This window comes from Ictidomys tridecemlineatus, chromosome 11 (genome assembly GCF_052094955.1).
Source record: "Ictidomys tridecemlineatus isolate mIctTri1 chromosome 11, mIctTri1.hap1, whole genome shotgun sequence".
In the NCBI taxonomy this organism is placed as follows: Eukaryota; Metazoa; Chordata; class Mammalia; order Rodentia; family Sciuridae; genus Ictidomys; species Ictidomys tridecemlineatus.
Window position 1 is genome coordinate 37,201,788 of NC_135487.1, and position 24,926 is coordinate 37,226,713.

The 24,926-nt window shown below is 33.0% G+C and overlaps 1 protein-coding gene and 1 pseudogene across 2 annotated transcripts in view; one reads left to right on the forward strand and one right to left on the reverse strand.

Moving 5' to 3' along the window:
• Positions 1–24,926, reverse strand: part of Agbl4 (AGBL carboxypeptidase 4) — a 1,323,233-nt gene that overhangs the window by 1,195,955 nt on the left and 102,352 nt on the right. The window lies entirely within an intron of this gene.
• On the forward strand, positions 4,476–5,791 carry LOC101961536 (abl interactor 1-like; annotated as a pseudogene).

The following is a 24,926-nucleotide window of genomic DNA, read 5'->3' on the forward strand; positions in this document are numbered from 1 at the left end:
CTAGAGTATGAACATAAGCATAGAAAGAAATGCCCATGTGGCACAGTTACTAGGAAAACACAAAGTTTAGAGTGGAACAGAACATTGAAGAAAAATTCTCAATCACCTCAGCCAGTCTCTACCCTCAAGAATAAAATAATGCTGGAAGAATTTGAAGCCAGTGGCAAAATGAAAGTAACCATAGTAACAATAAAACTCAAAAACAGCTGAATTCCTGACTAGGTTGACATAAATCCACACAATGACCTAGGAAAAACAGTATTTGTATAATTCTCTACTGTTTCAACTATATATTCAGTATTTAATCAAAAATTGTGAAACCAACTTATTACAGCCAAGTCTGACAAAGGAAAACCTTCTAGGAGTTTCCATCTTGCTGACATGTATAAACTGTTTTCTAGTCCATGTTACTCAGGATGTTTTGGAGTCTTTGCTACTGCCTGAAATAAACTTATAACTAAGAATATCTAAAAAGAAATTGTGGAACATACAAAAAGTCAAGAATAAACAATCTATTGTGTGGAGAGAATACAGTAAACAAAACCAGACTCAGAAATGACCAGATATTGGATGAATTTTTTAATTAAGATTGATATGTTAAAATCTCTAGTGAGTGAAAAAGGAGAATAAACTAATAAAAATGAGAAATTTCATAAGAAAGGCAGAAACCACAACAATAAGCTAAAAAGAATTGATAAAATTAAAAAATACAGTAGTAAATATTTTTAAAAAGTCTTTAAAGCACTTATCAGTAGACTTGACATAGCTGAAAAATAAGCTGATGTATAGAAATAAGCTGAACAGCAAGAAACAGGAAAGAGAAAAGAAAAAGAGACAGAGAATATACCACACAAGAACTATGAAACAAAATCAAAAAAAGCTATATGTATAAATGGGATTCGAGAAGAGATTTGAGAGAAAATGGGTAGAACTTCCTGACATTACAACATCTAAGAATTTTCCAGATTATAAAAGATATTCAGCTACAGATCCACAAAGAACCTAATAGAATAATTTTTAAGCTATATAAGTAATATTAAAAACCCACAGTTTATTATGATTTATAACTTAAGTGATTTCAGTTCAAGATCAATTGGCCCTGTGGCTATGGTTCCATGGAAGTACAACATCACGGCTGGACATGACAGAGAGGCCTTCATGGGAAGCAAAAAGAGAGAAAGGAGCAAGAGCCTCAATATTCCCTTCAAGTGCATGCCTTAAAATGACCTAACTTTGTTCCAAATGCCCTGTCAAAGTTTTCACCACCTCCCATTAACAGCTAGGTGGAAGGCCAATCCTTTAACATATGGGCCTTTCCAGGACATTTCAGATAAAAACTATAGCAACAGGATGTCAATGCTCTGCAAATTCAACACCCTCACAAGAAAATACTCAGTGAGCAGAATCTAATATTTATATGGAAAACATGTATAATTAAAATACAATACTTTTAAAAGAATCACAAGAGGTTGGAGAATAGACATCTCTTCAGCTAATTTTTAAGAATACAAAAGCAATTCAATGTTTACTAATAATATTTACTAATTCATAATCAGTAATGCATAATCTAAAAGTAACCTTACATAATACATGAAAATTAAAATGAATAAAATACCTAAATGTGAAACATAAAAGTATAAAACCTCTAAAAAGAAAATATATGGATTAAATATACACAAAATAATTACGTTGGATACATACTTTATATTATATACAAAAATTAACTCAAATGGATCAAAGACCTAAATTTGAGAGCTAAAACTAGCAAATTCTTGAAATAAACTTAAGAAAATTTTTCATGATATTGATTTATAATTTGGCAATGAGTTGTCACATATCACATGTGATAAAGGATTAATACAAAGAATATATAAAGATCTCCTAAAGCTCAGTAACAACAACAAAACTTACAAAATAGAGGACTTAAATGAAAAATTTTCAAGAGAAAAAATGCAAATGATCAAAAAGCACATGAAAATATGATCATCAACACTAGTCATCAGAAAAATGCCAATCAAAAACAACATGAAATATCATTTCACATTCACTAGAATGGCCATTATTTGAAAGAGAGAGAGAGGGAAGGAAAGAAAGAGAAGGGAGGGAGGGAGGGAGGAAGGAAACAAGTGTTGGTAATTGCTGATGGGAATATTTATGTGGCTCTTCATAAATTAAACATAAAATTACCATGTGATTCAGTATCTTCACTTGTATGTAAATACTCAAAAGAAATGAAATCAATGATTCAAACACAATGCACTCTAGTATATAAAGCAACATTACTCATGATAGCCAAAAGATGAAAACAACTTAAATGCCCATAAACAAAGAATATTTTTAAATGAGATATGCACATATCACAAAATATTATTCAGCCATGAAACTAATCAAATTTTGATACATGCTACCACATGGATGAAACTTGAAAACATTGTTCTAAGTGAAATAATCCAGATACAAAAAGATAACTAGAGACACCTAGAATTTTAAAATTCATAAAGAAAGTAAAATAGAGTTTACCTGGGGCTAGGAGGAGAAGATAATGAAAATTTATTCTTTGATAGGTACAAAGTTTATGAAGAATGATGAAAAAGTTCTGGAAATGGACATGAATGATGGTTATATAAAATTACAAATGCACTTTATACCAATGAAATTACACTTACTATGGTAATTCATGTTTTGTTTATTTTACCACAATAAAAAAAATCACCCCAAATTCTAAAACATGAAATAATAGGAAGTGTTTTTAAATTTATTTATAGATAGATAGATAGATAGATTTCATAGATAAGATACAAAGATCACAACCCACAAAATAAAAAAGTTATAAATTGTACCTTATCAACATTAAAAATTGAGACTGAAAAATAACTTTACAACACATATATCAGACTCTTCTTCTCTACAGAATATATATGGGTGTATGGGTGTAATATAAATTCATTAAAAGAATTAACAGTCAATTGGGAAATACAAATTGAAACTAAATGTAATATTACCATACACTTATTAGAAAAGTTAAAATCAAAGGAAAAGGGTTGATAATAATGAAGAGCATTTGAAACTTTTAGACATTCTGAGTAAGAAATGCAAAATAGCATAGCTGCTTTTAAAAATAGTTTGGTATTTTGGTATTTTATTATAAAGTTAAATATACAACCTAGTATTCCATTCCTAGATATTTATCTGAGAGACATAAAAATCTATATGTGACTGTTTATAGAAGTTTATTCATAATTACCAAAACCCAGAAACAATCCAAATGGTTTCAACTGATGAATGTAGTAGCAGTTGATGGTACTTCCATACAAAGGAATAGTAATCAGCAATAAACATGAGTAATTTGCTAATACCTATGACAATAAGACTGAATCTCAAGTATATTACACTAAGTGGAAGAAGTCTGTCTCAAAAGGCTTTATCCATTATGATATGTTTATATAATATTTTGGAAAAGTCAAAACCTTAAGTATTTTTAAAAAATCACTGTTTAGATATGCAGGCAAGAAAAGGGAACTGACTATAATGTCATCAAAATTTTGAACCCTTAAATACCTTAGCTAAGTTATTCAGAACATCATCTCATCTGCTAGAATGCGTACTGAGTGTGTAGGGGGTTAGGTCTGCAACAATGATATGAAAATTATTCCAAGAATATCCCTAAGGTCCTCATAGGGACAGTGGAGAAGAAGGCAGTTGCTAAGACAACTTGTATTAGCCATGAGAAAATAACAAAGACCGGACCTATACTTCTTTCATTAACTACTAGAGAATTAGACAACTGCATATAAAAATAATTCCTTTCATACTTGGATGACAAACAGTGCAAACCTGTGAAGCATTAAAGAATGTATGAAACGAAGTAAGGCTGACAATAGTCCCATATTTTAAAATAGTGACCCTTTCTAAAAGATGATGCAGTAAAAAGAGTTCCTAAGCTGAATATGTTGGGTTCTCTGAGTTGAGGAAACAGAAATGACTTTGAAGAGACTGAGGTAACTTATATTTGGGGGTCAGAACACTGAAGAAGAGGGAGCAAACCTGCATAATAACTTCCTGAATCTTTGAATATTAAGTCACATAGAGTGAAACTTCACAAAACTAGGCAACAAATGACCTAAAAGTTATAGACTAAACAATTTCTAAAATGCATGCAGTGCTGGTAAACTTCAAGTTGCAACAGCCAGAGTGAAGAATTCATATTTAAAACTTTAGATAGCAGATAGATACTAGATATGAACACTTGGAAACTGAAAGTTGAAACATGTCTAGGTACATCAAAAAACATAAAATACAATCTTAAACGTAGCAAGTTATGTATAAAATTGTATGCAGAAAAAAATACTGCTAACAGAAATTAAAGAATTCTTAATGAGGAGTTTGTAACTGGGCTGTGAGGTGCTCTAAGCCTTGGTGGACCTTGCTGCCTCTGTCTCTTTAATGCAAGAAGAAGCGATGGAGAGGGGTGGAAAATGGTAGAGCTGGAGATGTTACCAGAGGAGGAGACTGCAACTGGTAAGAGGGCACTGATAGAGTACCAGAACCTGACCCAGGTTGCAGACTACTGTGACAACAACTACACACTGGCTATAGACAAGACAAAAGCTTTAGAAGACACCAAAGCATATGCAACACAATCTCTAGCTATCAAATAAATGCATTGGCCAACAATGTATTCCAACTGGTGGACATCCAGTCCTCTTACCTTCAGAAAACACAATCTTCCATCAATCATACCTCATAGATTGTGTATATTGATAAAGAGAAAGTATCTCAAAGAGAGATTGGTATTTTGACCAAAAATAAGAATACATCAAGAACTTACAAAATACTCGCACCTGCAAATATGGAGCACCCTGTAAGATATATTTGGAAATCTATCAAGTACACAGTTCTGGATGATGTGAGCCATGGCGTCAAGCATATAAATAACTGGTCTGCCAGAACTGTCACACTGTTAAGAACAAATCCTCCTACTCAGAAAACAACAAGTCTTCCAATGTCTCAGGCCAGGGAACGTTGGGAAGGAATACTCCTTATAAATCCCTGGAACTGATAAACCCCCAACATTTCCTAATGACAATATAACCAGTCCTGCAAGACTTGGAAATCAGCATAGTTAAGGCAGGACAGCTTCTTTAAATAAGACACCAAGGACACACAGTATAAATAATGGAGGAAGCGGAAGTTGAGAAAATAATGGAGGCAAGTAGTATTGGTGGCATTCCCACTGCTGTGCCTACACCTACACCACCCACTGTTGGATCAGCTCCTGGTTCCCAGTATGGCACAATGACCAGGTAGATTTCTACCACTTCTTCGACATCTACTGGTGTATACAGACAAACTGTTCCCTCTGTGACTGCTCAATTTTCTGCTCAGCCTCATGTTAATGGAAGTCCACTGTATTCCCAAAATTCAATAGCTGATAGACCAAACTCCACCACCTTCATCGCCACTAGATGACATTCCCAAGTTTAATGAATTTCTACCCTCACTCCCTCTTCCTCAGTGGACTATGAAGATGAGGAAAGCTGCAGTAGTTTCAGTATAATGATCCATATGCAGATGGAAATCCTGTCTGGGCCCCTAAGAATTATATTTAGAAAGTTGTTGCAACATATGATTATACAAAAGTTTATACAAAAAAACCCTGTCATTTATGGATGGTGCAATCATTTATGGAATAAAGGAGAATGATGATGCCTACTATGAAGGAGTCTACAACTGAGTGACTGGTCTCTTCCCTTGGAACTACGTTGAATCTATCATGCACTATGCTGATTAATTATTTCTTTTCTTTCATTTTTTTCTCTTAAAGTAGGTTCTTATTATTGAGTCATACTGTGAAACTATTATGGTTAATTCTTGATATTTAAAATGTGCACATATTTTCAGAACATGCTGTTTTGTTAGTATATTTAATGTCCACCTGTATGTATAAATCTTTTATGCTCATGTAGTACACATTGTTAATTTTATGATCAGCCTACATTTTCTGGGGAATCAGGGTATATTTAACAAATCATTATTCAGATTGTACCATTACATGTTTCAGTGTGCATAGTTACTAATACTATATAAGACTAATATTAAAAAGAAAACATAAATGTTGGTGCTAGTCATAGTTTTTGTTTAGATTCTCATTTTTAAAATAGTTTAAAGCATGCATAAAAATATATGTATTGAAATATACTTAAAAATTCTAAGATGCTTCTAATTTGTGTAATACTTACCTGACATATTCAGTCTAGGTGAGTCTCTAAGGTATACATGCAAAACAAAACAAAAAGCATTATGTGTAATGTAATTTATACCTAAGTCTTTTAATGAGTGAATTTGCATTATAAAATTTTTCCATTCATAAATATATAAGTAAACCAATTTTTCCCTTCCTTCACTGGTTTGCTTTTTTAAAAAATGCAAAACTGATTTAGTGCATACTTACAGTTCTATTTTCTCAATATATTAACTTGGAAAAAATTTAGCCTTATCTCAGTCTGCCCCAATAGGAATACAATGGATTTTTGAAGATTTAAAATCTAAAATGGTTATTTACAAGTCAATCTACTGAATTACTTTTTAAAAGTAACTTTTGAATCTAAGAAAATTGCCAAAAGTGTGGACATCCTTCTGTAGGTAAAAATCTTAAGGATTGTCATATTACTCCTTCAGTTTTACAGTGGATTGTTCTAGTACACTGGTTCAATGAAAGGAAATTATAAGTATCTTTTACACATTGTAAAAGTGGGTGTGATTAATTTGTGAATAGGCACTATGTAATTCATTACCTAGCACTAGGAACATTAGATTTTAAAATAAAATAATTTAAAAGAAGATGAATCTTGTATTGATCCATGAACACAGTGAGATATACCTAACCACCAGATTGTATTAAAATGAAACACATACACTTTGTGTTTCTCCCTTTAATTTAAGGAAAAGTTAGAGGGATGTTTTCTCTTCTTTTTGTAAAATTCTATATTGCTTAGGATATTAGAGCACACAATGTGGGTTTCTGTGTATTATTTGAATTTCAAATTACAATTATGTACTGAGTGTTACAGACTTACCATCATAGTTAATGGTGAGACAAGAACAAAAAAAATATTTCTTAAAATTAAAGACCATTATTACCCAATCAATGTGACTATTTCATATGCATTTTGCAACTGTTAAAAGTAACTTTAGAATCTAAGAAAATGTGCCAAAAGTGTGTATACAAAGTGTGCCTCTGTTAATTTCAAACAAATTATCATCAGTAATCAATTATTTACCATCTACTTCTCTTTTTTCAAGTGGAATGTTCTCTTAATTTGTATATAACCTGTTATCTAAATTTTATGGATAAAATTATCTAAACCATTATCTAAACCATTTTGTTCTAGTCTTACTGTTATCTAAACCATTAATAAAGTTTCCCTAATGAAATAATAAGATATATCATGTTCATAGATTATAAAATTCTTCACTGTTAAAACAATAACTTTCAAAAAATTGATCTCTGATTACATGCAATCTAAATCAAAATCTCGACAGGTTTTTAAAATAACCAAAAAGTTGATCCTAACATTTATAAGCAAACTCAAAAGATTTAAAATAGTCAATTTCAAAAATGAAAAATCTGAAGAGCTTATATGATATCAAGACATACTTTAAAGCTCCAGTAATCAAGGTGAGTTTAGTAGAATAGACATATAAATCAGTGTATAAGAATGGGGAGTCCAGAAAGCTAGGTGTGGTGGCACAAGCCTGTAATCCCAAAGGCTATGGAGGCTGAGTCAAGATGATCACAAGTTTGAAGCTAGATTAAGCATCAGCAAGGCACTAAGCAACTCAGTGAGACCCTGTCTCTAAATAAAATACAAAATAGGGCTGAGGATGCAGCTCAGTGGTCAAGTGAGTGCCCCTGAGTTCAATCCCCAATACCAAACAAACAAACAAACAAATAAACAACAACAAAAAAATGGGGAGTCCGGCATATCTACACACATTTTGTCAGACTCTAACAAAGCTGCAATTGTAATTTAATCTGGAAAAAATGATTTTTACAAATAGTGCTAGAAGAACTGAACATCTTTTTAGGGGAAAATGAATCATCCTGTACCTCTCACCTTACACAAAAATTATCCTAAAATTGGTCACAGACCTACTGCTAAAACTGTGAAATTTGTAGCAAAGAAGAATCTTTACAACCATGGCATAAGCAAAGATTTCTTAGATAATTAACACAAAAAAATGTTAACCATAAAAGAAAGGAAAACTCATAACTAAGAATGGGCACAAGAGAGCTTTTTTGGGTGATTAAAATGTTATATAACTTGATATTGGTGGAATTTACATGGGTGTATATATATTTGCCAAAATTCATTAAATTGCATGCTTAACAAGAAAAATTGTTATTACAAGTAAATTATACCTCAATAAAGTTTGCTATTAAATGATTAAAAGTGAAGGTGATCGTAATGAATATTAATATCATAATTGATTCTAGCTTCATGTGATATATGTTAAATAAGTAAAATTAAATATATATATATATATATATATATATATCCCCACACATACACACACAATAAGACTGCCTATGACTCATTTTTTAAAAACTCGTTCTCATTTCCTACCTGCAAATATTAAGCATTTCTGGATTTAGTTTGTGTGTTATTGTACACAAGATCTTTAAACATCTATATTTTAAATTTATTAACATCTAAATGTATACATTGACACTCTTAATATAAGGGAATGCCTTGTGTACTTTATTCTGATTCTCTAACAGGCTTTTTAAGATATATTATTTTAATTATAAGAATGCCTCTTTTGTTGTGCTTGATTCTACTGCATTTTTCAGATATTGCATCTGTTACAACTTGAAGGTTTGTGGCAACTTTATACAGAGCAAGTCAATTGATAATTTTTCCAATGACGTGCTCATTTCAAGTCTCTGTGCCACATTTTTAGTAATACTGTATGTATCCTCACTTCTCCATTGACTGTCCTTTTCCCCATGAATCTCTACTCAGCCATCTCTACTCCCTGAGACAGAATAACACTGAAGCTGAACCAATGATTTTAATAATTTTACAGTTGCCTATAAATATTCAAGTGAAATTGAAATTGGATCAGTTAATAATCTTACAATATCCTATAAATGGTGAAGTAAAAGAAGAGTAGCATAATTCACAGTTTAAATAGAAAATTACAAATGATTAGTCTTAGTAAGGAAATAATGTCAAAAGCAGAGAAGGGCTGAAAGCTAAAATTCATGTGCAAAACAGCCAAGTTTTGAATGCAAAAGAGAGTTCTTGAAAGGTATTAAAATGCTACTCCAGTAAACAGACAAATAATAAGAAAGCTAAACATATTGCTGATATGGAGAAAGTTTTAGTGATCTGGATAAAAGATCAAACCAACCAACAAAATTCCCCTACAGTCTATTGCAAAGCAAGGCCCTAACTCTTCTCAATTCTATGAAGGCTGAAGAAAATCCGAAGCTAAGAGGTTGGTTCATGAATTTTAAAAAGACAAACCATATCTGTAATATAAAAGTGCTAAGTGAAGAACAAGTGTTGATATGGAACTTGAGGTAAGTTATTCAGAAGATCTAGCTAAGATAAATAATGAAGTTGACTTCACAAAACAACAGATTTTTAGTGAGATGAAATAGCCTTATATTGAAAGAACATGCCATCTAAGACTTTCATAGCTAGAAAGGATAAGTCAATGACTGGATTTGAAGCTTCAAATGACAGGCTGACTTTCCTTAGGGGTTAATGCAGCATTTGATTGTAAGTTGAAATCAATACTCATTAACAAATCCAAAAATCTCAGGCCTTAAGAATTTTGCTAAAACTACAGGAACACAGCCCCATCAATGTTTATAGCAGCACAATTCACAATAGCTAAACCTAGATGCCCTTCAGTAGAGAAACGGATTAAAAAATGTGACATATATATACAATAGAATATTACTCAGCAATAAAAGATAATAAAATCATGGTATTCGCAGGTAAATGGATGGAGTTGGAGAAGATAATGCTAAGTGAAGTTAGCCAGTCCCAAAAAGACAAATGCCAAATGTTTTCTCTGATATAAGGTGAGTGGCTCATAGTGGGGTAGGGAGGGGGAGCATAGGAGGAACAGATGAACTCTAGATAGGACAGAGGGGTGGGAGGGGAAGAGAGGGGGCAGAGGATTAGTAAGGAAGGTGGAATGTGATGGACATCATTATCCAAAGTACATGTATGAAGACATGAATTGGTGTGAACATACTTTATATACAAACAGTGATATGAAAAATTGTTCTCTATATGTGTAATAAGAATTGTAATACATTCATGTATTTTAAAAATAAAATCAATTAAAAATTTTTACTAAATCTACTCTGCCTTTACTCTGTAAATGAAACAACAAAATGTGGATAAAACCACATAAGTTTATAAAATATTTGAAGTACACTTTTGAGAGATGCTGCTCACAAAAGAAGATTATTTTTAAAATATGACTATTCTTGAAGATTCATCTGGTCACCCAAGAGTTCTCTGATGGAGATATACATCAACAAGCATAATGTGTCATACCTATTAACAACAAAAGGTTTAGAATATTACGTAAAGTAGTTGATAAGCAGAAACAGGATTTGAGTGAACTGACTCCAATTTTTGAGAGAAGTTCTGCTTTGAGTAAAATGCTATCAAATAGATTGCATGCCATAAAGAAATCTTTTATTAAAGGAAGAATTCATCAATGTGACAAACTTCATTATTGCCTTATTTTAAGAAATTGGTAGCCCCACCAACCTTCAGCAACCATCACCCTGATCACTCAGCAGTCATTAACACTGAGGCAAGACCCTCCACCAACAAAACAATTACAATGTGCTGAAACCTCAGATGATAGTATTTTTTTTAATTTGTTTTTTTTTCTCTTTTTTTTTTATTGGTTGTTCAAAACATTACAGAGCTCAAGACATATCATCTTTCATACATTCGACTCAATTGGGTTTTGAACTCCCCAAATACATAATACAGACTCACTTCTGTTACATACTCACATTTTTACATAATGGCATATTAGTGACTGTTGTATGTATTTTTGAGCAACAAAGTATTTTTAACAAAAGTATATACATTGTTTTTAGAGATGATGCTATAACACACAATACTATAGTATAAGCTTTATTTTTTCTTATAATTATTAACAAATACTAACTGCACAAATTCATGGGTTCTATTGTGATAATCCCATACATGAATGTATCATGCTTTAATCCACCAATCCTTCCCCACCTCTTACCTTAACCTTTCTCCCCATACCCCTGGTCTTTGTTGATTCCATAAAAGTTCTTAATAGTCCCTCTTCTAATTCTAGGTCATCTTTTTAGTTGTTGTTTTTGATGGTTTCTTACCTTTATTCTTTTTGTTTATTTTTAGTTATCACAATGCAAAAAATATGCAAAACTTGTCTTTCTGTGACTGGCTTATTTCACTTAACATGATGTTCTTTATTTCTATCCATTTTACTTCAAGTAAAAGGATTTATTTTTATACCTGAATATTACTTCCTTGTATATATATCATATTTTCTTTACTCATGCATATATTGATGAACATACAATAAAGAACTTTGATATTAACCATTCTGACTGAGATAAAGATTCAATGTGGTTTTTATTTGCATTTTTTAAATATTTTTTAATTATAGATGGACACAATACCTTTATTTTATTTTTATGTGGTGCTGAAGATTGAACCAAGTGCCTTCCACAAGCAAGATGAGCACTCTACCACTAAGCTACAACCCCAGCACTGACTTGCATTTTTGATAGCAAAAGATGTTGAGCATTTTTTTCCACTTTTTTACTGGCCATTTGTACTTCTTTTGAAAATTGTTAGCTCAGATAATTTTTTATTATATTGCCTATTCTTTCATTGTTAAGATTTTTTATTTATTTATATGTTCTGGATATTAATGCTCTGTCAGACAAGTGGTTGGCAAGGATTTTCTCCCAGATGTCTCTTCACTCTGTTGACTGTTCCCTTCACTATGCAGAAGCTTTATAATTTCATGTAATCTCATTTTATCAATTATAGTTTGCTCCTGAACTACTGCAGTCCTATTCAGGAAATAATTTCTTAAGACAATAATTTGAAAGTTCCATGTTTTCTTCTAATAATTAAAATGTTTCAGTTCTTAAATTGAGATCTTTTGAGCTTATTTTTGTATAGGCTGATATAAGGACCTAGTTTAAATATTCTATATGTGGATATCCAATTTTTCCAGCACCTTCATTGAAAAGCCCATCTTTTTCCCAAAGTATGTTTTCAGCACCTTTGTCTAGACTCAATTCACCCTCCTTTCATGGGTTTAGTTATGAGTCCTCTATTCTATTGCATTGGTCTACAACTGCTTTTATAATAATACCACACTATTTTATGCTGATAGTTTGTTATTATGATTCTGTAGCATGTTTTTAAATCAGGTATTCTGATGCCTTCAATATTAGTCTTTTTGCTGAGGACTGATTTATCTATTTGGGGTTTTTTTGTGCTACCATATGAATTTTAGGATTTTTTCCTAGTTCTGTGGGGAAAAAAAAACCTTATTTAATGAGAATTACATTGAATCTGTAGTTTGCTTTTGGTAGTATGACCATTTTGACAATATTTTTTCTCCCAATACATGAACATGGGAGACCTTTTCATCTTCCAGAATATTCTCCAATACATTTCTTCAGTATTTTCCAATATTGAAGTATTTCATTGTAAAACTCATACACCTTCTTGGATAATTTTACTCTTAGGAATTTTCTGGGGGATGGTAGATTGGATTGTTTGCTATTGTTGTTGTGTTTTACTTTTTGGTTTTTGAGGGTATTATGGATAGTATTCTCTCATGATTTTTTTTAGTTAATTATTAGTGTGTAGAAAAGCTAATAATTTTTATCTGCTGATTTTGTATCCTGCTACTTTACTGAATTTATCAGTTCAAAGAGTGTTTCGGTAGACTCCTTTGAGTTTGCTAAATATAGAATCATGTCACCAGTAAATAAATTTTTTTGAGGGGGCAGGGGGTGTCAGGGGTTGAACGCAGGGGCACTCAACCAATGATCCACATCCCCAGCCCTGTTTTGTATTTTATTTACAGACAGGGTCTCATCAAGTTGTTTAGTGCCTTGCTATTGCTGAGGCTAGCTTTGAACTTGCAATCCTCCTGCCTCAGCCTCCAGAGCCACTGGAATTCTAAGCATGTGCCACCATACCTGTCTGTAAATGGATTTTTTAATTCCTCTTTTACTATTGTATTTCTCTTATTTATTTCTTTTGTCTAGTTGCTCTGATCAAAATTTTAAGTACTATATTGAGTAAGTTGTGAGGGTAGGTGCACTTGTCTTTCACCTGATTTTAGAGTAAATTCTTTTGGATTTTTTTTTCCTTTCGGTATGATGTTGGCTAATGGTCTGTCAACCATAGCCTTTACTATGTTTAGTTATGATCCTTCAGTATCTGATTTGTTTAGAGCTTTATCTTTAAGGAACATTGAATTTTTTTCTGGTACTAGGGATTGAACTCAGGGGCACCTGACCACTGAGCCACATCCCCAGCCCTATTTTATATTTTATTTAGAGACAGGGTATCACTGAGTTGCTTAGCACCTGCTTTTGCTGAAGCTGGCTTTGAATTTGCAAACTTCCTGCCTCAGCCTCCCAAGCTGCTGGGATTACTAGCATGTGCTACAGTGCCCAGCTGGACTTGCTTTTATTAAAAGCTTTTCCAGCATATATTAGATGATCGAGTGATTTTTATCATTGATTCTATTTGTGCTTTATTATATTTATTAATTTTATACATTAGTTTATATATGTTAAATCATTCTTGTGTCCTTGGAATTTAACCAACTTGATCACAATGCATGATCTTTTTAATGTGCTATTGAATTCAGTGCACAAATATTGCATTATGTTCATCAAGAATATCAAATATTTTCTTTTTTTATTGTGGTCCTATCAGGTTTGGGTAGCAAGGTAAAACTGGCTCTAAAGAAAGAATATGGAAGAGTTCCTTATCTTTCTGTTTTGTGTATTAATTAGTGCAGGACTGGTATTATTTCTTCTATAAAATTCAGCAGTGAATCCAAATGGTTCTAGAACTTTGTTAGGAAACTTTATATTACTGATTCAATATCTTTGTTATATATCTATCTAGGTTTATTATATTCTCTTAGTTCAGTTTTGGAAGGTCATATTTTCAGAAATTTGTCCATTTTCTTCCAGAATTTCCAGTTTAGTGGTAAAGAGCTTTGACATATATTTCCTAATGGGCCTAGGAATTTCAGTAGCATCTGAAATTGTCCTCTTTTCATCTATAATTTTATCTGTACAGGTCTTCTCTCTTTGTTCTAGTTAAGTTTAGCTAAAGGTTCACAAATTTTGTTTCTATTTTAAAGCAACCAACTCTTTGTTTTATTGATGTTTTGTTTTTGTCTCTGTTTCATTAATTTTAACATTTAACTTTGTTATTTCTTTCCTTCCACTAAATTGGGGTATGATTTGTTCTTTTTATTCAAAGACCCTGAGATGCACCATTAAGTTATGTATTTGTGATATATGATGTCTATTTTTCTAATATAGGCATTCATAGCTATAATTGTCCCCACAGGTTCTGTCTGGTAAATTGTTTCCACTTTCACAGGCCACTGGGAACTTTTAAATCCCACCACTCCCTCTCTCTAGCCCCAGTTTCCTCAATGTTCATTCAAAAGTGTAATGTTCACTATCAATGTGTTTGTATAATTTCTTAAGTTTCTCTCACTGTTAATTTCAAGTTTCATCCCATCATGGTCTGATAAGATATAAGAAATTATTTCACTTTTTTTGGTATTTGTTAAGACTTATTTTAAGGCCTAAAATGTGATCTATTTTGTAGAAAGTTTAATACGTTTGATGAAAAGAATGTGTTTTGCAACTGTTGAATGAAAAAATCTGTATGTTTCTGTTAGGACTGTTTTCTCTGTCCTGTCTCTTTATTGATTTTTTCTAGATGACCTACAAGTGAAAATGGGGTATTGAAATTACCCATTATTATGCTGGGGCTATCTTTTCCTTTATGTCAAATAGTATTTGTTTTCTAAAATTGGGTGTTTTGATGTTAAATAGATAAATATTTACAATAGTGTATCTCCTTGATGAATTATTTTTGTGATATGTACTGATCTACTTTGTTTTTTGTGATTTTGTCTCGAAATCTGTTTTGTCAGATATGAATATAGCTAATCCTGCCTGTTTTAAGATTCCATTTGCTTGGAATATAATTTTCCATCCTTTCTTTGTCAGTATGTGTATGGCCTTGTTTTTTAATCCAAGCAGCTGATATATTTTAACCAAAGAAATAAAATATTTTATATTCAGCATTTTATTTAATGGTAATATATTTGTTCCTATCATTTTGCTGGGTTTTATTGTTGTTGTTATTGTTGTTTTGAATAGCCTATGTGCATATAGTCCTCTCTTTTTCAACTTAGAAGTTCAATGGTTTTCTGAATTAACAATCTTGGATTGTTTCCTAGTAGTCATTTGCTCATCTACTCTTATAGTAAGATTTATTGTTTACCTTTCTGTCATGGTTGTGTTTATCTTCTTTCTTCTTCTAGGTGTAGGATTCCCTTAAGTACCTTGCTATTTTAGGGGTTATAAACTCTCTTATTTTATATTTATCATGGGAGGTCTTTAATTCACCTCGAATTCTGGAAGATAACTTTTCTGAATACCTGGATATAGTAAACTAGATGGTGATTATTTTCTTAAAGAACTTAAAATACATCCTTCCATGTTCTCCTGATCTTTAGAGTTTCTCCTGAGAAATCTGCTATAATTCAGGTGAACTCATCTTCAAATGTGACTTGTTGCTTCTCTCTTACAACTTTTAACCTATTTTATTTGTTCTGTATTTTGGGCAGTTTTTAATGTTTTATGGAGGTATTCTTTCCTGATCCTGTCTACTCAGGGTTCTAAATGTCTCCTATACCTAAAAGTCCATGTCTTTCCAAAATTAGGGGAATTTTTATTTTGATGAATACATTTTCTATGCCTTAGCCTGCGGTTCTTCTTCCCTGTCTATTCTATTTATGTGGATTTTTGTTTTTGTTTTTGTTTTTAATTTGTTATGTATAACAAAAGAATACATCATAATTCATATTACACATACAATATAATTTTTCATATCTCTGGTTGAACACTACTTTTTGGTATTTTAATGGTATCCCAGTGATCTTTTTAAGTTCTGTTCATTCACTCTTTCTTTTCTTTTCTAATTACTATCTGAATGTGAGAGGGCTTTGAGTCCTGGATCTTTCTTCTACTTGATCTAGTCTTTTGGAGAGGTTTTCAACTAAGTTTTTAATCTGACTTGTTAACATTTTTATTTCTAAAATTTTTTCTTAGATTCTTTTACAAAATCTCTCTTTATTTATTTGCTCTTTCACATCCTTCATTGTCTTTCTGAATTCATCCATCTATTTATGTATATCCTCTAGACAATCATTGAGTTTTATTAAAAGTCATTCTTTTGAATTCTTTGTCTAGCATTGTCTACTTTACTATGTTTGGAATTAGTTACCACAGAGTTATGACTTTAGGAGGTGTTATGTTGCCTTAATTTATCATATTCCTTGCATTTCTATGTGGAGATTTGTGCACCTATTAGGATGGATATCTCTTCCACTTTTATGTGAGGTCCTTCTCAGTAAGCAGCCTTCTCTTGATTATATGAACAAGGATACAGCATAAGAGTGTAATATTGAGTTTAATTCCAATTAGTCTTCATTGTGTTGTTTTCATGTGGCTTCTTTGACTATAATTAGAGAGTTTTGACATAATTCATACTCTTTTGGATCCTGAGGAACATGCTTTCTCTATAAATCTATCAAGAGTGCGGTCCCTCTGGTACTTCAGGGAGGTATGGAGTAGGGAGCAGACTATATAAGGTATATCGTCTATGGCTACCTCTACGGTCTTATCAGCAATGTATATAGTCTGATAGGGTATGTGAGTTTCCTTATAAATGCAGTTTCCACAAACCCTGTGCTATTTCTCTCTGTTATTTCGATAGGGGTTACTGTCCAGGAACATGCCTACTTTGGGACTCAGTTGATGTCTGGGGAATTTTCTCTCCCACATTCTTTAAGCTGAAGTATCTTACAAAGTTCTAATGGTTCTTACAGCCCAACTATGTGTCAAATTTATGTTAACAAAGTAATCCAGCCACTTAGAAACCAAAATCCTGAACTATAAATATTTCACTATATGGATGATGTATTATTAGCACACAAAGATAAAAAAACATTGCTAGAATGTTATGCCACACTTACAAACTTATTAAAAAATTATAATCTAGAGATAGCAATAGATAAAATACAATTAAATTTTCCAATTAATTATTTAGGAGTTCTATTATTCTCAACCATGGTCCATCCACCAAAAATTCAATACGAGTAGATCAACTCAAATCACTTAACGATTTTCAAAAGTTATTAGGAGACATAAATTGGATAAGGCCTTATCTAGGCATACCAAAAGGAGAGTTGGGACCTTTATTTGATATCCTAAAAGATCCATCAGATCCAAATTCACCCCACATTGAAACATATATGGAAAATATGCATTTGGATAGAATTGACATAAGTTTGCCTTTATTATTTATTGTACTACCAACAAAAAATATTCCTACAGGAGTATTTTGGCAAGAAGGTCCATTATTGTGGATATATTTATCTTATTCTCCTAACACTAGTCTTACTAGGTATCCTGAGGCTGTAGGACAATTAATACTCAAAGGAATAAAAGCAGCAAAGGGAGTGTTTGGAATTTCTCCCAGTAAAATTATTACTCCATATACTATGGATCAAATTGATGAGTTAGCTAATGAGTTAAATACTTGGGCAATAATCATATGTAAATCTAAAGTTTCATTTGATAATCACTTACCATCTAATCCTTTATTATCTTTTTGGTCTTCGTATCCTGTAGTTTTTCCAAAAATGACAAGAAAAACACCTATCATGAATGCTCCAAATACATTCACTGATGGGTCAAATAATGGTACAGCAGCAGTAGTTACCACTGATCAAACTTTCACATTTTTAGTACCCAAACATTCAACTCAAAAGGTAGAGCTTAAAGCAGTATTACAAGCTTTTGTGATGTTTAAAGATTCTGCATTTAATTTACTTTCTGATAGTCAGTATATAGTTAATGTTATAGTATCCCTTGAAGATGCTGGTAGGATTTCCCCTTCCTCTACTGTTTTCTCTTTGCTTTCCACTATACAAAGTCTAATCTGGCACATAAAAGATCCATTCTTTATAGGACATATCAGGGCACATACAGGATTGCCTGGAGCCCTTAGTTTGGGCAATGAATTAGCAGATAAAACTACACATGACATACATATTTTCTCTACACTAGAAGAAGCTACAAATTTTCATAAAAGGTTCCATGTCAATGCTAATACTTTACAAAAGCGTTTTAAAATAACTAAGGAACAAGCTGGACAAATAATAAAACAATGTCAAAATTGTGTGACCTTTTTACCACAAGTTAATCTTGGAGTCAATCCTAGAGGACTGATACCTAATCATATTTGGCAGATGGACGTCATACACTTGCTAGAACTTGGAAAATTAAAATATTTGCATGTTACAGTTGATACTTCTTCAGGATTTTTGATGGGCTCCCTTTATGCCAGAGAAAAAACTAAAGATATTATAGCTCATTGCTTACAAAATTTTGCCACTGTGGGTGTTCCAAAACAGTTAAAAACAGATAATGCCCCTGGCTATATCACTACCTTTTTTAAACAATTTTGCTCATCATTTGGCATTATTCACATAACAGGAATTCCATATAATCCACAGGGACAAGGAATAGTTGAAAGAGCTCATCAAACTATTAAAATGTACTTATTAAAGCAAAAAGAGGGAATTGGGAAGGGGTATATATCCCCCAAAGATAAACTTAAAATAACACTTTTTACTCTAAACTTTTTAAATTTGGATTCATCAGGTCTTAGTGCTGCAGAAAGGCATATGTGTCCAATAAATGTACATAAGTCCAAGGTACTCTGGAAGGATATCCTAACAGGACAATGGAGAGGTTCTGACCCAGTGATTGTCTGGAGTCCAAAGTCTGTTTGTGTGTTTCCACAGGGAGGACAGCAGCCGATTTGGATTCCAGAGAAACTAACCAAACTGATTTCTACAGACCAAAAAGAAGATGATTTGACTCAAATCCATAACAGCTGATATCCAGAACTCCAGCTTGGCTATTCTTACATCTACAACAGTGATTCTCCCACACCTGGAGGCTAATGAATAATGAACACCATTAAGGCCTATTTCAAATGTTAAAAACCTTGGGGCTTGCTTGTGGGATTACCTTCAGACCCGTATGCAATTTACAGGAAGAAGGATGAGATTAAAAAAAAAAAAAGTCAAACCCAGGTGGTAACCAGCATGCTTTTTTCAATATTTATTTTATTATTGCCTTTTCCCACATCATAAAGTTATATTTTATTTTTTGAGCTCATACAGACCTAGATTAATGTTTTGCTGATCAATTCTATTTTTTGACTGTGGAGTTTTTAAACATTGCAATGGGGAGATTTCACCTGTGTAAAGCTACAAGGCCTTTACTATTGTCTTATGTGTTGTATGTTATGTGTGCACACTTCTGTTTTGTGTTGTATGTCTGTATGTGCGTATGTCCATATATCATATATGAGGAGTGCTCATGAAAAAATAGATCCAAATATTTTTTTATTCACGTGATTTAAATGGTTTAATTTAAATTAGGTAAACAGCTGTTGAAGATTGTTTTTAAAGGTGGTTAATGTATCTGTTTGTTTACTTTCACCTTTCCTTTTCGTTATATTTAATAATTCGGTTCAGGATAATGTAAATTGTTCAGAAAATTGTTTTCTTAGTGCCTGCTGGAATGTTACATAATGTTTTTTTTAGCCATCATTGCCAGAATTCCTATCTTCATCCCAGTGCCAGTGAAGACAAAAATAAAACCAAACTCCAGCTTCTTCGATAGCTATCATAGTAAACTGTATAAACTGATGCATCAATGAATAATAACTCAACAAGTGATGCTCAATCAAGGAGCCGATTTACTTTGGGAGGAAATGGACATATTGATGGATTCCTCTGCTTTGAACTGCTTGCAGAACTTGCCTCAACTATGTATCACTTGTATTCATTGTGAACTATCTGTTGGTGCAGCAAATTGTGGTAGTGCTGTGGCATCTTTGCTGATGGTGTCATCAGTGGTACAATATTTCCAAAAAGAGCAATCATTGGCTTGGAGTCATGGCATTTTGCATCCTCCTCCCTTCTACTTGTGATAGTCTAAAATTTGGGGGCCAACAGAGGTGAGACAAAGAACCTCACCCCCCCACACACTGGCACCAAGGCCAAATTTGGGGGCCAACAGAGGTGAGGCAAAGAACCTCACCCTCCCCACTGGTGCAAAGGCCACATTTGGGGGCCAACAGAAGTGAGGCAAAGAACCTCAGCCCCACACTGGTACAAAGGCCTATCCACAAGTATGGCAACTAATAATCAAGAACATGAACAGAGATCCTACAAAATGAAAGAAAATCTTTCTCACCAGTACCTCAGATAAGGCGTTAATTTCCAGGATATATAAAGAACTCAAAAAACTTAACACCAGGAAAATAAGTAACCCAATCATTAGTGGGCAAAGGGAATAAACAGGCACTTTACAGTAGGAGAAATACAAATGGTCAACAAATATATGGAAAAAAATGTTCAACATCTCTAGCAATTAGAGAATTGCAAATTAAAACTACACTGAGATTTCATTTCACTCTAGTCAGAATGGCAATTATAAAAATACAGGTAATAAATGTTAGTGAGGATGTGGGGAGAAAGGTACTCTCATACATTATTTGGTGGGACTAAAAATTGATGCAACCACTATGAAAAGTAATACGGAGATTCCTTAGAAAACTTGGAATGTAACCACCATTTGACCCAGTTACCCCACTCCTCAGTCTATACTCAAAAGGACTTAAAAACAGCATAGTACAGTGATGCAGACATATCAAATGTTTACAGCAGCTCAATTCACAAAACCTAAGCTATAGAACCAAATGAGGTGACCTTCAATGGATGAATGAATAAAGAAAATGTGGAGAACCAACACAGAACCCAGGCTCACACTAGGCCCAGGTCCATCCTGCCCAAGACACCTGCCTGAGCCCAGCCTCTGGCATGGGACCGCCCCTTCCAACCAGCAGAAATACCACAAGGTGGTCAGGTCCAGTGACCCAGATCCACCCACACCGACTTGTGCAGGACCCAGGCGCGGGGTAGGTCTGAGTTCGCCTGCACCTAGCCTGGGAGCCTAAGCCTAACCCACTTGCATCTTAGAATACTGCAGTCATCTCCATAGCCTTCCTCACACAGTCTCCCCTACCTTTTTGACAACAGATAGGGCCTAGAAGCAGCTGCACCTAGGAGCAGACATTCCAAAGGGAGTGTAAGGCCCACCCTTTCAGCCCTATCTCTATAAGATATTGCATCCGTGTTGGGTCACCTCGGATATTGCCATCACCATCTTAAGTTGCAGTAGCATACATTGAAGGACACCAGCATGGTCTGGAAGACCAACATCAAGGTGAGATACAGTCAATCTGCGTGGGTACTACAAGAATATAGAGTAGAAAGTGTCATATCTCAGATCCACACTGCAAGAAAGGAAGACATATACACAACATGAAAAAAAAAAAGAAGGAAAGCGCCCCAAACAAACCAGGATACCATAACAGAACCCATAGAATGCAAAGTAGATGAAATGTCAGAGAAGAAGTTCAGAAGGTTCATAATTAAAATGATCTGTGCATTAAAGAATGAATTAAATAAGCAAATATAGGCAAAAATTGATCACTCCAACAAAAAGATAAGAAAGCAAGTACAGGTTGCAACAGATTAATTCAAGAGATAGAGACTCTGGGAAAAAAAAGCATTCAGAAATCCTTGAAATGAAGGAAAAAAAATGGATGCCAACCAAGAATCTTATATCCAGCAAAATTAAGCTTTACGTTTGATAATAAAATATAAACCCTCCATGATAAATAAAACTTAAAAAGAATTTATAGCTAGAAAGCCTACTCTACAGAACATCCTCAGCAAAATATTCTATGAAGAGAAAATGAAAAACAATAATGAAAATCACTAGAGGAAGGTATTTCACTAAAGGAAAATATAATCAGAGGAGAAACCAAGTCACATTAAATACCAAAAATAAACAAAAATAGCTGGAAATACAAATCATGTCTCAGTAATAACCCTGAATATTAATGGTCTAAACTCACCAATCAAAAATAGACTAACAGGTTGGATAACAGGGAAAAAAAAACAATATGCTACTACAATAGACTCATCTAAAGTAGACTTCAAGCCAAAGATAATCAAAAGGGATAAAGAAGGACACTACATACTGCTCAAGGGAATTATACACCAACAAGACTTAACAATTATAAATATATGTGTTCCAAACAATGAAGCTTCTATATTCATCAAACAAACACTTCTCAAGTTCAAGACTCAAAGAGACCACAACACAATAACTTTTGGTGACTTTAACACACCTCTTTCACCAATGAATAGATCTTCCAAACAAAAGCTAAACAAAGAAACTATAGAACTCAATAATACAATCAATAACTTAGACTTGTCTATCTGACATATATAGAATATTTCATCATCAATAAGAGCATACACTTTCTTCTAAGCAGCACATGGACCCTTCTCTAAAAAAGACCATATATTATGCCACAGTGCAACTCTTAGCAAATATAAAAAGGTAAAGATACTACCCTGCATGCTATCAGATCATAATGGAATGAAATTAAAAATCAATGATATAATAAGAAATAAAAGCTACTCCAACACCTGGAGATTAAATAATATGCTACTGAATGAAGAATGGGTTGCAGAAGACATCAAGGAGGAGATTAAAAAGAATTTTAGAGGTGAATGAGAACACAGATACAACATATTGAAATCTCTAAAAAAACTATGAAAGCAGTTCTAAGAGGAAAGTTCATTGCATAAAGTTCATTCCTTAAAAGAAGAAAAAAATCAACAAATAAATCACTTAACATTACATCTCAAAGCCCTAGAAAAGAAAGAACAAATCAACACCAAAAGCAGAAGACAGAAAATAATTAAAATCAGAGCTGAAATCAATGAAATTGAAACAAAGGAAACAATTGAAAAATTGACAGAAAAAAAGTTGGTTCTTTGATAAAATAGAATTGACAAACCTTTAGCTACACTAATGAAGAGAAGGAGAGAGAAAACTGAAATTACTAATATACTTAATGAAAAAGGTAACATCACAACAGGCACTACAGAAAAACACAGGATAATTAGAAATTATTTTGAAAACTTGTACTCCAAGAAAATAGAAGATATTGAAGGTATTTACAAATTCCTTAAGTCATATTATTTGCCCAAATTGAATCAGGATAATATATACAACAGACCAACATGAAGCAATAAAATAGAAGATCCCACCAGAAGCCTACCAACCAAGAAAAGCCAGGAACCAGCTGGTAACACAGCCAAATTCTACAAGACCTTTTAAAAAAACTAATACCAATACTCTTCAATTTATTTCAAGAAATAGAAAAAGAGGGAGCACTTCCAAACTCATTCTATGAGGCCATTATCAGTCTTATTCAAAAACCAAATAAAGACACATCCAAAAAAAAACTTCATACCAATATCTCTAATGAACATAGATGAAAAATTCTCAATAAAATTTTGGCAAATCAAATACAAACACATATCAAAAAGATCATGCACCTAGATCAAGTGGGATTCCTCTCAGTGATGCAAGGTTGGTTCAACATATAGAAATCAATAAATGTAATTCATCACATTAATAGACTTAAAGAATCATATGATCATCACAATAGATGCAGAATTAGAATTTAACAAAATACAGCACCCCTTTATTTTCAAAAAACTAGAAAAATTAGAAATAACAGAAACATATCTCAACATCATAAAAGCTATCTATGCTAAGCTTCAGGCCAACATCATTCTAAATGGAGAAAAATTGAAGGCAGTCACTCTAAAAATGGAAACCAGACAGGAATGCCCTCTTTCACCACTTCTACTTAACATAGTTATTGAAACACTGTACAGAGCAATTAGATAAAAGAAATTAAAGGGATATACATAGGGAAAAAAAGAACCCAAATTGGCACTGTTTGCTGCTGACATGATTCTATACCTAGAAGACCCAAAAGTTCCACCATAAAACTGCTAGAACTACTAAATGTAGCATCAATGTAGCAGGATATAAAATCAATAACCATAAATCACAGGTATTTTTGTATATCAGTGACAAATCCTCAGAGATGGAAAAAAGGAAATCTGTCACATTTACAATAGCCTCAAAACAATAAAATACTTGGGAATCAACAAAATAGTTAAAATATCTATATAATGAAAATTACAGAACCCTAAAGAAAGAAATCAAAGAAGACCTTAGAAGATGCAAAGATCTACCTTGCTCTTGGATATGCAGAATTAATATTATCAAAATGACCATACTTCCAAAAGCACTATACAGGTTTAATGCAATTCCAATCAAAATCCCAATGACATTCCTCATAGATATAGAAAAAGCAGCCATGAAATTCATTTGGGAAAATAAGAGACCCATAAAATCTAAAGCAATCCCTAGCAGAAAGAGTGAAACAGGTGGTATCACTATACCAGACTTTAAACTATACTACAGAGCAATAGTAAAAACAACAGCATGGTATTGGCACCAAAACAGACTGGTAGACCAATGGTACAGATTATAGGACACAGAGACTAACCCA